Genomic DNA, 11,725 nt, shown 5'->3' with positions numbered 1-11,725 from the left:
AGTGCTTATTGCTAATAATTCCAAAATCTTGTAAATGTATGCAAGAAAATTTGTTTTTTTCTCAATGTTTATTCAATTTATTTTTAAGGTTGCTTAATTTTGTTGCTTTTTATCTATATGCTTTTCACTTTATAATATTTTGTCAATTCGGTCTCCTTTTCTATTTTTTGTCTTGTCAGGTTAGGCTTTTTAAAAAATGTTTCTATGCAGTTTAAGTGGGTCAGAAGCAGTAAAAATAAATTCCTATGTTCAAAATGAAATTTTAGTACAGAAAACCAAATCCTTTTTAAAAAGGATTGTTTATTTTAGTTTTTAAAATGCCTTACTGCCTGTGAATTACTTTACTGAGAAAATAATAAACTATAAGAGATAAGCCTAAGGACTTTTCTAAATCTCACATCCCTTTATGCAGATTAGGGCCAGAAAAATATTGTGCTAATGCTTCAGATGTAAAGATTCATGAACGATCTTTGCTCTTAACCTCGCCATGCTGCTGCTACCACTGCTATGTTGCTTCAGTCATGTCCGACTGTGCGACCTCATAGACAGCAGCCTACCGGGCTGCTCTGTCCTTGGGATTCTCCAGGCAAGAACGCTGGAGTGGGTTGCCATTTCCTTCTCCAATGCAAGAAAGTGAAAGTGAAGTCGCTCAGTCGTGTCTGACTCTTCAGGACCCCATAGACTGCAGCCTACCAGGCTCCTCCGTCCATGGGATTTTCCAGGCAAGAGTACTGGAGTGGGTGCCATTGCCTTCTCTGAACCTTACCATGAGAACAAGCCAAATGATATACAAAAGATATTATATGAATATATAATATAATATGTAAACCAGAACATATATATTTATATATTTTTCATTACATTTCTTTGTAACTTCAGCTTTCTGATGGTCATAAAAGGACTATAATTTTGTAGATCATTCAGCTTTGAGAACTTAAATTGACTCCTTAGACAGGGGATATTACAGTGGCAGTACTTTTTTCTTCTTGTCCCATGAAAGTAGTGTCAGTCAGTGGAAACATAAGCCCTGCAAGTAGCTTTGGGGATTGAATGTGTGGATCCTTAGATTAATGGACATGGGAGAGTTGTTTTCAAGCTGCAGACTGGGAGAATTAGTCAGGAGAGCCCAAGGTTGTAATCTGGGGTCTCATACCACCAAAAAAGATAAAGGGCAAGGCAAACTACTTGATTCTAAATTTCTGATTTTTTTTCCACAATTACTATTAAACCTCTAGATGTTTCAAAAAATGTTAGACTTGGGAGTTGACTGGAGGTCCAGTGGTTAAGACAGCACTTTCAATGCACTCAGCACCTGGTTGGGTAACTAAGATCCCATCTACCGCATTGTGTCATAAAAAGAAAAAAAATAATGCCAGAGTTGAACAAGATAACAATCTTGAGGAGATGGACAAGCAAACAGAAATTCTATCTCTACCAACCCCACAAACAAAACTGCATATGGACTTGAATTTCCATCTTTCTTCTCTGTGTGTCACTCTATTATGTTTCATCTGTATTAAAAATAAATTGGGTAATTTGCTTTGTTGCCCTTCCTCATTTCCTTGAGCATTTCATTTCTTAAAGCAAATGAAAATATGCTGTGATCATAATGCATGACAATATAACTCAGAAAATAGAAATTGAGCATTTTAATTGCCATTTAAAACCCTTTGATAGTTCATTTCCAAGAATTTTTTGTATTGTCCTACAGATTCATTTCTGTGATACCTAAATGTTATCTTCCGTCATCATTTCATTGTCACTTCTAAGATCCCCAGATTCTGAGAACTGAAAATGAAATATTCCTTTGCAATCCACAGAACAGACAGCAAAGTTTATCTATTACAGCCAGCAATGTCCTATATAAATTGTTAATTTACCAACTTATTTTCTCATTTACAAAGAGAAAGTGAATAATTTTACCCATATAAATAATTTTTAAAATTATACAAAATAAAATATATTATAAATGAAAGTATTTTGTGTATCTAAGTAAAGGAGGAAAAAAATAAAACCCTTGCTGTAAGTACAAACTTTAAATATTCAATTTATTTATAGTTATTTTTATACCACTTGGAAAAAGGTATGCTGGAAGGGCAGAAACTAATCTAAAGTCAGGGAGTTGATGACCTGGAAGAGGAGTCCCTGCAAAGGATTCTAGCGTGGTCATGAAGAGACTTTGTTCTAACATGGGTAACTTTTGTTCTCTTTTTCTCCATATAACATGGATAAATGTATACCATTTAAACTTAAGATTAGTGGCACTGTAAAAAGTAAAATAAAGTGCAATTTTAATATTCACACTAAATGAAATATAAACTGCTTTAGATGGATCCAGGAAGCTGGGCTCAGAGCTTCTCCATTTGTCCTCTCATTTTCCTTCCAACATACAATTAATTCCCCAGATTCTGAAAGAGCTCTTGGAATTGACCTCTCTTTGATCCTTTTCATTTTAAACATTCCATGAACAAAACTTCTCAAGAGCATACTGATTCAAATTGCTTGTTTTCATGATCTGTTTCTTTTCTCTTAGTTCTAACTTTCTGTAACAGACCTAGGCTATCAATGTCCTCATTTCTGCTGGGGGAGTGTGTAATTTCCTCGGTTCTGTCTAGTCACAACAAAACTTTGAAGCGATTGATGGATGTGTTATAGCCCTCAGCCAGACCAGTGTTATCAGTTCAGTTCAGTCGCTCAGTCGTGTTCAGCTCTTTGAGACCCCATGAATCGCAGCACGCCAGGCCTCCCTGTCCATCACCAACTCCAGGAGTTCACTCACACTAGCATCCATTGATTCAGTGATGCCATCCAGCCTTCTCATCCTCTGTCATCCCCTTCCTCTCCTGCCCCCAATCCCTCTCAGCATCAGAGTTTTTTCCAATGAGTCAACTCTTAGCATGAGGTGGCCAAAGTACTGGAGTTTCAGCTTTAGCATCATTCCTTCCAAAGAAATCCCAGGGCTGATCTCCTTTAAAATGGACTGGTTGGATCTCCTTGCAGTCCAAGGGACTCTCAAGAGTCTTCTCCAACCCCACAATTCAAATGCATCAATTCTTTGGCACTCAGCCTTCTTCACATTCCAACTCTCACATCGATACATGACTACTGGAAAAACCACAGCCTTGACTAGACGGACCTTAGTCAGCAAAGTAGTATCTCTGCTTTTGAATATGCTATCTAGGTTAGTCATCACTTTTCTTCCAAGGAGTAAGCTTCTTTTAATTTCATGGCTGCAATCACCATCTGCAGTGATTTTGGAGCCCCCCCAAAATGAAGTCTGACACCGTTTCCACTGTTTCCCCATCTATTTCCCATGAAGTGAAGGGACCAGACCAGTGTTATAGTCCTGTGTAATTTCCTTGAATGGACCAGTGTTACAGCCCCATGTTACAGCTCGGTTTTATTTAGAAAGTAAAGGAAAATACATCCTTGAGGCGTGAGGGTGGGCCGACCCAAAAGGCACAAAAAGAAGAGAAGCTCCCCACTCAATTTTGGCTCCTTATTATATATCTTTTTTCTCCTCCCCCTGGGCCTGCCTTATGTAAATTGGGCTTGTCAGGAGGGCTGTTTGTTTTACCTGAGGTCCTCACTTTGGTCCTTTGACCTTCCTTTGTTCTGTTTTCGTGGGTTTTTCCCTTCCTTGTCTTTTAGCCACCGTCATTCTGGACTCCTTTTTCCTATTCTAACTACCTAACATTTCCACTGGTGAAAATTAATAAACAGAAATCTCATTTAAAATGGAGATGGGAGGCCAGAACGCAGAGCTCTTAGGCCCTACCACTTGAGGTCAATTGCAGAGCCAACAGAATGAAATGCCTCTTTGCATTTCCAGCAGGAAAAACGTTACTACTTTACTACCCAGTGAGGGGAAGAAAGAATTTTACCTTGCCCTGCAATAACCCAACCAATGAGAGAATAACAAAACCCAGCCAATGAAAAGCCACTATATTCCAAACTCAGTTTCCTCTAATGAATTCTGTTTATAACAGCACCTCCCTTCTCCTCTATAAAAGTCCTTTTCCTTTATGCTTGCATATGGTTTGCCATAGATTACATGTCCCAAATTGCAGTTCTCTGCTGTTCCTAAATAAATCCATTTTGCTGGTAGAATAACTGTTGTTCTTATTGTTTTAGAGCAAACATCTGTTTGAATTCTGAATGCTACATTTTCTTTATTTTACTGTGAAGTTATTATGGTATTTCTTTTTGGATAATCTTGATATGGAAATTCCACTAAAAAGTTTGGCTCCTTTCTTTCAGTTCAGTCACAGTTCAACTCTGTGACCCCATGGACTGCAGCACACCAGGCTTCCCTGTCCATCACCAACTCCCTGAGTTTACTCAAACTCATGTCCATTGAGTCAGTGATGCCATCCAACCATCTCATCCTCTGTTGTCTCCTTCTCCTCCTGCCTTCAATTTTTCCCAGCATCAGGGTCTTTTCAAATGAGTCAGTTCTTCACATCAGGTGGCCAAAGTATTGGAGTTTCAGCAATAGTCCTTCCAATGAATATTCAGGACTGATCCTTTCTTTCAAGAATCAACCAATTCTACTGTTGGGAAAAAAAAAAAAATTGTTTCTCTAGTCGTCCCAGTTCTTCATGTCAATTAAATTAACATGAGACAGCTAACAGAAAAAAAAAATTAATTATGTATGCATAAATGTGCCATAAAATATGAGGTCAAAAGGATAGTCAATTACAGTTTACTTGATAACCTGAGCTAAGGAGAAAGGGATAGTGAGCTTAGGAAATTACAGAGAAGAAGGAAAATTCATGGGGATGTAGAAAGAGTAAATACTTGATAAGCAAAATATTTCCAGGGCATACAGAAACAGTGAGACAGAGAGGAATTTAAACAAACAGACCACACTAGCTGTTTTTCTGTCTACCACATCTAGCTTTTTGGGCAGTTAGAGGGACAATTAAAGGTACTTCCTGAGTTTTGGGGGCTCAGTCTTTTGTTTTCAGTTCCAAATAATTCTCTCTTCATGCAAAATGGCATATGTTGAAGTGGCCTTCACATCATTATCTTGCCACTCATCTATTTGAAAATCTTCAGTAGACACCACTGCGTGTGAGGATCCAATACAGACACCTAATTTGGGTATAAGATATAAATCTATCTTCAAAATTTATTTTTAAGCTTATTGTCAAAAACAGCCTGATATAAATTATTCCATTATAGATACACATGCTTCATAACTGCATCTAATTCTGTCACTCCATGTAAAATATCTCACTCCTATTTTTTACTTATGCAAATCCAAGATTGCTTTCTAACCAAGATTTATTTTTTTTTAAGGCTTTGAGCATAGGCTCACTGAAACTAACTGAGTAACAAATAAAAGGTTAATTGTTGATGCAAAGTGATTTCACCAATACAGAGAAACAGGAAAAAGCTACAATCAAATACATGCATGTGAACTGAAAAGTCAGAAACCTATGCCTGTTTCTCTCTTCTCATTTCCCCCTTTTCTGCTTCTCCCTAGGCACTGTCAACTGAAAAAAAAAAAAATGTATACAGTGTAAATGTTGAGAGTCTTATTTTATTTGGTTGACAAAACCAAAGACTTAAACCCTGAGACATAGTGTCTCAGATAGCTCTGAAAGACTGCTCCAAACGAGGGAAGAACAGGATCCAAAGGAGTTTTGAAAACAAAGACTAGGTAGTCAGGACATCAAAAGATTATTGTTGGTTAAAGAAAACCATACTTCTCAAGTTAATGAATTTAGGGCATTTCTGTGTATGGGAAGATGCAAGTCTGAACTCACTGAAATCATTCCTTTTGTATGCACCTTAACTCTCCAGGACCAGTAGCTGACTGTGGCTCAGATCATGAACTCCTTATTGCCAAATTGAGAATCAAATTGAAGAAAGTAGGGAAAAACGTAGACCATTCATGTATGAACTAATTCAAATCCCTTATGATTATACAGTGGAAGTGAGAAATAGATTTAAGGGACTAGATCTGATAGATAGAGTGCCTGAGGAACTATGGAATGAGGTTCATGACATTGTACAGAAGACAGGGATCAAGACCATCCCCATGGAAAAGAAATGCAAAAAAGCAAAATGGCTGTCTGGGGAGGCCTTACAAATAGCTGTGAAAAGAAGAGAAGCAAAAAGCCAAGGAGAAAAGGGAAGATATAAGCATCTGAATGCAGAGTTCCAAAGAATAGCAAGAAGAGATAAGAAAGCCTTCTTCAGCGATCAATGCAAAGAAATAGAGGAAAAGAGCAGAATGGGAAAGTCTAGAGATCTCTTCAAGAAACTTAGTGATACCAAGTAAACATTTCATGCAAAGATGGACACGATAAAGGACAGAAATGGTATGATAGAAGCAGAAGCAGAAGATATTCAGAAGAGGTGGCAAGAATACACAGAAGAACTGTACAAAAAATATTTTAATGACCAAGATAATCACGATGGTATGGTCACTCATCTAGAGCTAGACATCCTGGAATGTGAAGTCAAGTGGGCCTTAGAAAGCATCACTACAAACAAAGCTAGTGGAGGTGATGGAATTCCAGTGGAGCTCTTTCAAATCCTGAAAGATGATGCTGTGAAAGTGCTGCACTCAATATGCAAGCAAATTTGGAACTCATCAGTGACCACAGGACTGGAAAAGGACAGTTTTCATTCCAATCCCAAAGAAAGGCAATGCCAAAGAATGTTCAAACTACTGCACAAGTGCACTCATCTCACATGCTAGTAAAGTAATGCTCAAAATTCTCCAAGCCAGGCTTCAGCAATACGTGAATCGTGAACTTCCTGATGTTCAAGCTGGTTTTAGAAAAGGCAGAGGAACCAGAGATCAAATTGCCAACATCCACTGGATCATGGAGAAAACAAGAGAGTTCCAGAAAAACATATATTTCTGCTTTATTGACTATGTCAAAGCCTTTGACTGTGTGAATCACAGTAAACTGTGGAAAATTCTGAAAGAGATGAGAATACCAGATCACCTGACCTGCCTTTTGATAAATCTGTATGCAGGTCAGGAAGCAACAGTTAGAACTGGACATGGAACAACAGACTGGTTCCAAATAGGAAAAGGAGTATGTCAAGGCTGTATATTGTCACCCTGCTTATTTAACTTCTATGCAGAGTACATCATGAGAAATGCTGGACTGGAAGAAGCACAAGCTGGAATCAAGATTGCCTGGAGAAATATCAGTAACCTCAGATATGCAGATGACACCACCCATATGGCAGAAAGTGAAGAGGAACTAAGAAGCGTCTTGATGAAAGTGAAAGAGGAGAGTGAAAAAGTTGGCCTAAAGCTCAACATTCAGAAAACAAAGATCATGGCATCTGGTCCCATCACTTCATGGGAAATAGACGGGGAAACGGTGGAAAGTGTCAGACTTTATTTTGGGGGGCTCCAAAATCATGGCAGATGATGACTGCAGCCATGAAATTAAAAGACGCTTACTCCTTGGAAGAAAAGTTATGACCAACCTAGATAGTATATTCAAAAGCAGAGACATTACTTTGCCGACTAAGGTCCGTCTAGTCAAGGCTATGTTTTTTCCAGTGGTCATGTATGGATGTGAGAGTTGAAATGTGAAGAAGCCTGAGCACCGAGGAATTGATGCTTTTGTACTGTGGTGTTGGAGAAGACTCTTCAGAGTCTCTTGGACTGCAAGCAGATCCAACCAGTCCATTCTGAAGGAGATCAGCGCTAGGATTTCTTTGGAAGGAATGATGCTAAAGCTGAAACTCCAGTACTTTGGCCACCTCATGCGAAGAGTTGACTCATTGGAAAAGACTGTGATGCTGGGAGGGATTGGGGGCAGGAGGAAAAGGGGACGACAGAGGATGAGAAGGCTGGATGGCATCACTGACTCGACGGACGTGAATTTGAGTGAACTCCGGGAGTTGGTGATGGACAGGGAGGCCTGGTGTGCTGTGATTGATTCATGCGGTAGCAAAGAGTCAGACACGACTGAGCGACTGAACTGAATGGAATAATAGTAGTAGTCTAATAGACTATTAGATTTATTTTCCAGGTAGAAGATCATAGTTTTTGAGGCACTAGCCTACTGTGTTTCCTCTTTGCCTGGCAAAGAAATATCACTGTTTCTTTCTCCTCCACAATGATTTTTTTTCCAAGCACTTGTGCAGAGAGAGCCACGATTTTAGTATCAAATTTATTCAGACAGAAAGAGAAATTTAGTATGGAAGCAACAGAGGAATTTTGTCATATACATAATCAGTGACTTTTAAAGTTTATTTATTAGCCTTAGGAGAAACTGTAACTGATAAACCTTATCCTTACTATGTGCATGTGTGCTCAGTCTCTTCAGTCATGTCTGACTCTTTGTGACCCTGTAGACTGTAGCCTGCCAGATTACTCTGTCCATAGGGTTTTCCAGGCAAGAATACTTGAGGGGTTGCTATGCCCTGATCCAGGGGATCTCCCCAAGCCAGGGATTGAACCTGCATCTCTTATGTCTCTTGCATTGTCAAACAGGTTCTTTACCACTAGCAGCAGCTGGGAAGCCCCTCTCCTTATTATATAGCCTATTTAAATAATTTCTGTTTGGATGTTTGATCACAAACCAGAAGTAACTTCAGAATTTGGTATAGGTAAACAAGATAATTTTAGACCTTGGGCATATAATTTTTAAAAATAACAAACAAAAAACCATGGTTTTATCACAACTGTGGATATTTGCCTAACAATTCTATAGAACTAACAGAAGCAACAGAAGAACTATACAAAAAAGATCTTCATGACACAAATGATCACGATGGTGTCATCACTGACGTAGAGCCAGACATCCTGGAATGTGAAGTTAAGTGGGTCTTAGAAAGCATCACTATGAACAAACCTAGTGGAGGTGATGGAATTCTGGTTGAGCTATCGCAAATCTCAAAATATGATGCTGTGAAAGAGCTGCACTCAATATGCCAGCAAATTTGGAAAATTCAGCAGTGGCCACAGGACTGGAAAAAGTCAGTTTTCTTTCCAATACCTAAGAAAAGCAATGCCAAAGAATGATCAAACTACCACAAAATTTCACTCATCTTACAAGCTAGTCAAGTAATGCTCAAAATTCTCAAGCCAGGCTTCAGCAACACATGAACTGTGAACTTCCAAATAAAGCTGGTTTTAGAAAATATAGAGGAACCAGAGACCAAATTGCCAACATCTGCTGGATCATGGAAAAAGCAAGAGAGTTCCAGAAACACATATATTTCTGCTTTATTGACTATGCCAAAGCCTTTGACTGTGTAGATCACTATAAACTGTGGAAAATTCTGAAAGAAATGGGAATATCAGACCACCTGACCTGCCTCTTGAGAAACCTATATGCAGGTCAGGAAGCAACAGTTAAAACTGGACATGAAACAGCAGACTGGTTCTAAATAGGAAAAGGAGTATATCAAGGCTATATATTGTCACCCTGCCTAGTTAACTTCTGTGCAGAGTACATCATGAGAAACCCTGGGCTGGAAGACGCACATGCTGGAATCAAGATTGCCAGGACAAATATCAAAAACCCCAGATATGCAGATGATGCCACCCTTATGGCAGAAAGTGAAGAGGAACTAAAAAGCCTCTTGATGAAAGTGAAAGAGGAGAGTGAAAAATTTGGCTTAAAGCTCAATATTCAGAAAATGAAGATCATGGCATCTGGTCCCATCATTCATGGCAAATAGATGGGAAACAGTGGAAACAGTGTCAGACTTTACTTTCTTGGGCTCCAAAACCAAACCTTGGAAGTGATTGTAGCCATGAAATTAAAAGACGCTTACTCCTTGGAAGAAAATTATGACCACTTAGACAGCATATTCAAAAGCAGAGACATTACTTCGTAAACAAAGGTCCACCTAGTCAAGGCTATGGTTTTTCCAGTAGTCATGTATCAATGTGAGAGTTGGACTATGAAGAAAGCTGAGCGCCAAAGAACTGATGCTTTTGAACTGTGGTGTTGGAGAAGATTCTTGAGAGTCCCTTGGACTGCAAGGATGTCCAACCAGTGCATCCTAAAGGAGATCAGTCCTGGGTGTTCATTAGAAGTACTGATATTGAAGCTGAAACTACAATACTTTGGCCACTTGATACAAATAACTGACACATTTGAAAAGACCCTGATGCTGGGAAAGATTGAGGGTAGGAGGAGAAGGGGACCACAGAGGATGAGGTGGTTAGATGGCATCATTGACTCAATAGGAATGTGTTTGGGTGAACTCCGGAGTTGGTGATGGACAGGGAGGCCTGGCATGCTGAGGTTCATGTCGTTGCAGAGTCAGACATGACTGAGTGACTGAACTGAACTGAGCTGTATAGCATATACCAGTGAAAATTCTCAAACTTACAGAAATTAATTGGAAATCTTCAGTATATAAAGGAAGTATCATACATTTTATCCCATGATCAGATAACCAAGATGCAAAGATAGTCTCCTAATTTCTGAAGTAATATACAAACAGTGGCTTCATAGGTTTGCAATAATTGACATGGCAGGGAGCATTCAGTTCAGTCACTCAGCCATGTCCGACTCTTTGTGACCCCATGGACTGCAGTAAACAGTACACAGTATCCATCACCAATTCCCAGAGTTTACTCAAACTCATATCCATTGAGTTGGTGATGCCATCCAACCATCTCGTCCTCTGTCTTCCCCTTCTCCTCCTCTGTCGTCCCCTTCTCCTCCTCTGTTGTCCCCTTCTCCTCCTGCCTTCAATCTTTCCCAATCTCAGGGTCTTTTCAAATGAGTCAGTTCTTCCCATTAGGTGGCCAGACTATTGGAGTTTCAGCTTCAACATCAGTCCTTCCAATGAACACCCAGGACTAATCTCCTTTAGGATGGACTGGTTGGACATCCTTGCAGTCCAAGGGACTCTCAAGAACCTTCTCCAACACCACAGTTCAAAAGCATCAGTTCTTCAGCTCTCAGCTTTCTTTATAGTCCAACTCTCTCATTGATACATGACTGCTGGAAAAACCATAGCCTTGACTAGATGGAACTTTGTTGACAAAGTAATGTCTCTGCTTTTGAATATGCTGTCTAAGTTGGTTATAACTTTTCTTCCAAGGAGTAAGTGTCTTTTAATTTTATGGCTACAATCAACATCTGCAGTGATTTTGGAGCCCAAAAACATAGTCTGACACTGTTTCCACTGTTTCCCCATCTATTTCCCATGAATTGGTGGGGCCAGCTGCAATGATCTTCATTTTCTGAAAGTTGAGCTTTAAGCCAACTTTTTCACTCTCCTCTTTCACTTTCATCAAGAGGCTTTTTAGTTCCTCTTCACTTTCTGCCATAAGGGTGGTGTCATCTGCATATCTGAGATTTTTTATATTTGTCTTGGAAGTCTTAATTCCAGCTTGTGCTTTTTCCAGTCCAGCATTTCTCATGATGTACTCTGAATAGAAGTTAAATAAACAGGGTGACAATATATAGCCTTGATATACTCCTTTTCCTATTTGGAACCAGTCTGCTGTTTCACGTCCAGTTTTAACTGTTGCTTCCTGACCTGCATATAGGTTTCTCAAGAGGCAGGTCAAGTGGTCTGTTATTCCCATCTCTTTCAGAATTTTCCACAGTTTATTGTGATCCACACAGTCAAAGGCTTTAGCATAGTCAATAAAGCAGAAATGTATGTTTTTCTAGAACTCTCTTGCATTTTCCCATGATCCAGCAGATGTTGGCAATTTGATCTCTGGTTCATCTGCTTTTTCTAAAACCAGCTTGAACGTCTGGAAATT

Source organism: Capra hircus, chromosome 2, assembly GCF_001704415.2.
Source record: "Capra hircus breed San Clemente chromosome 2, ASM170441v1, whole genome shotgun sequence".
Classification (NCBI taxonomy): Eukaryota; Metazoa; Chordata; class Mammalia; order Artiodactyla; family Bovidae; genus Capra; species Capra hircus.
The sequence above is the reverse complement of the archived record's forward strand: the minus strand, read 5'-3'. Positions refer to the sequence as shown.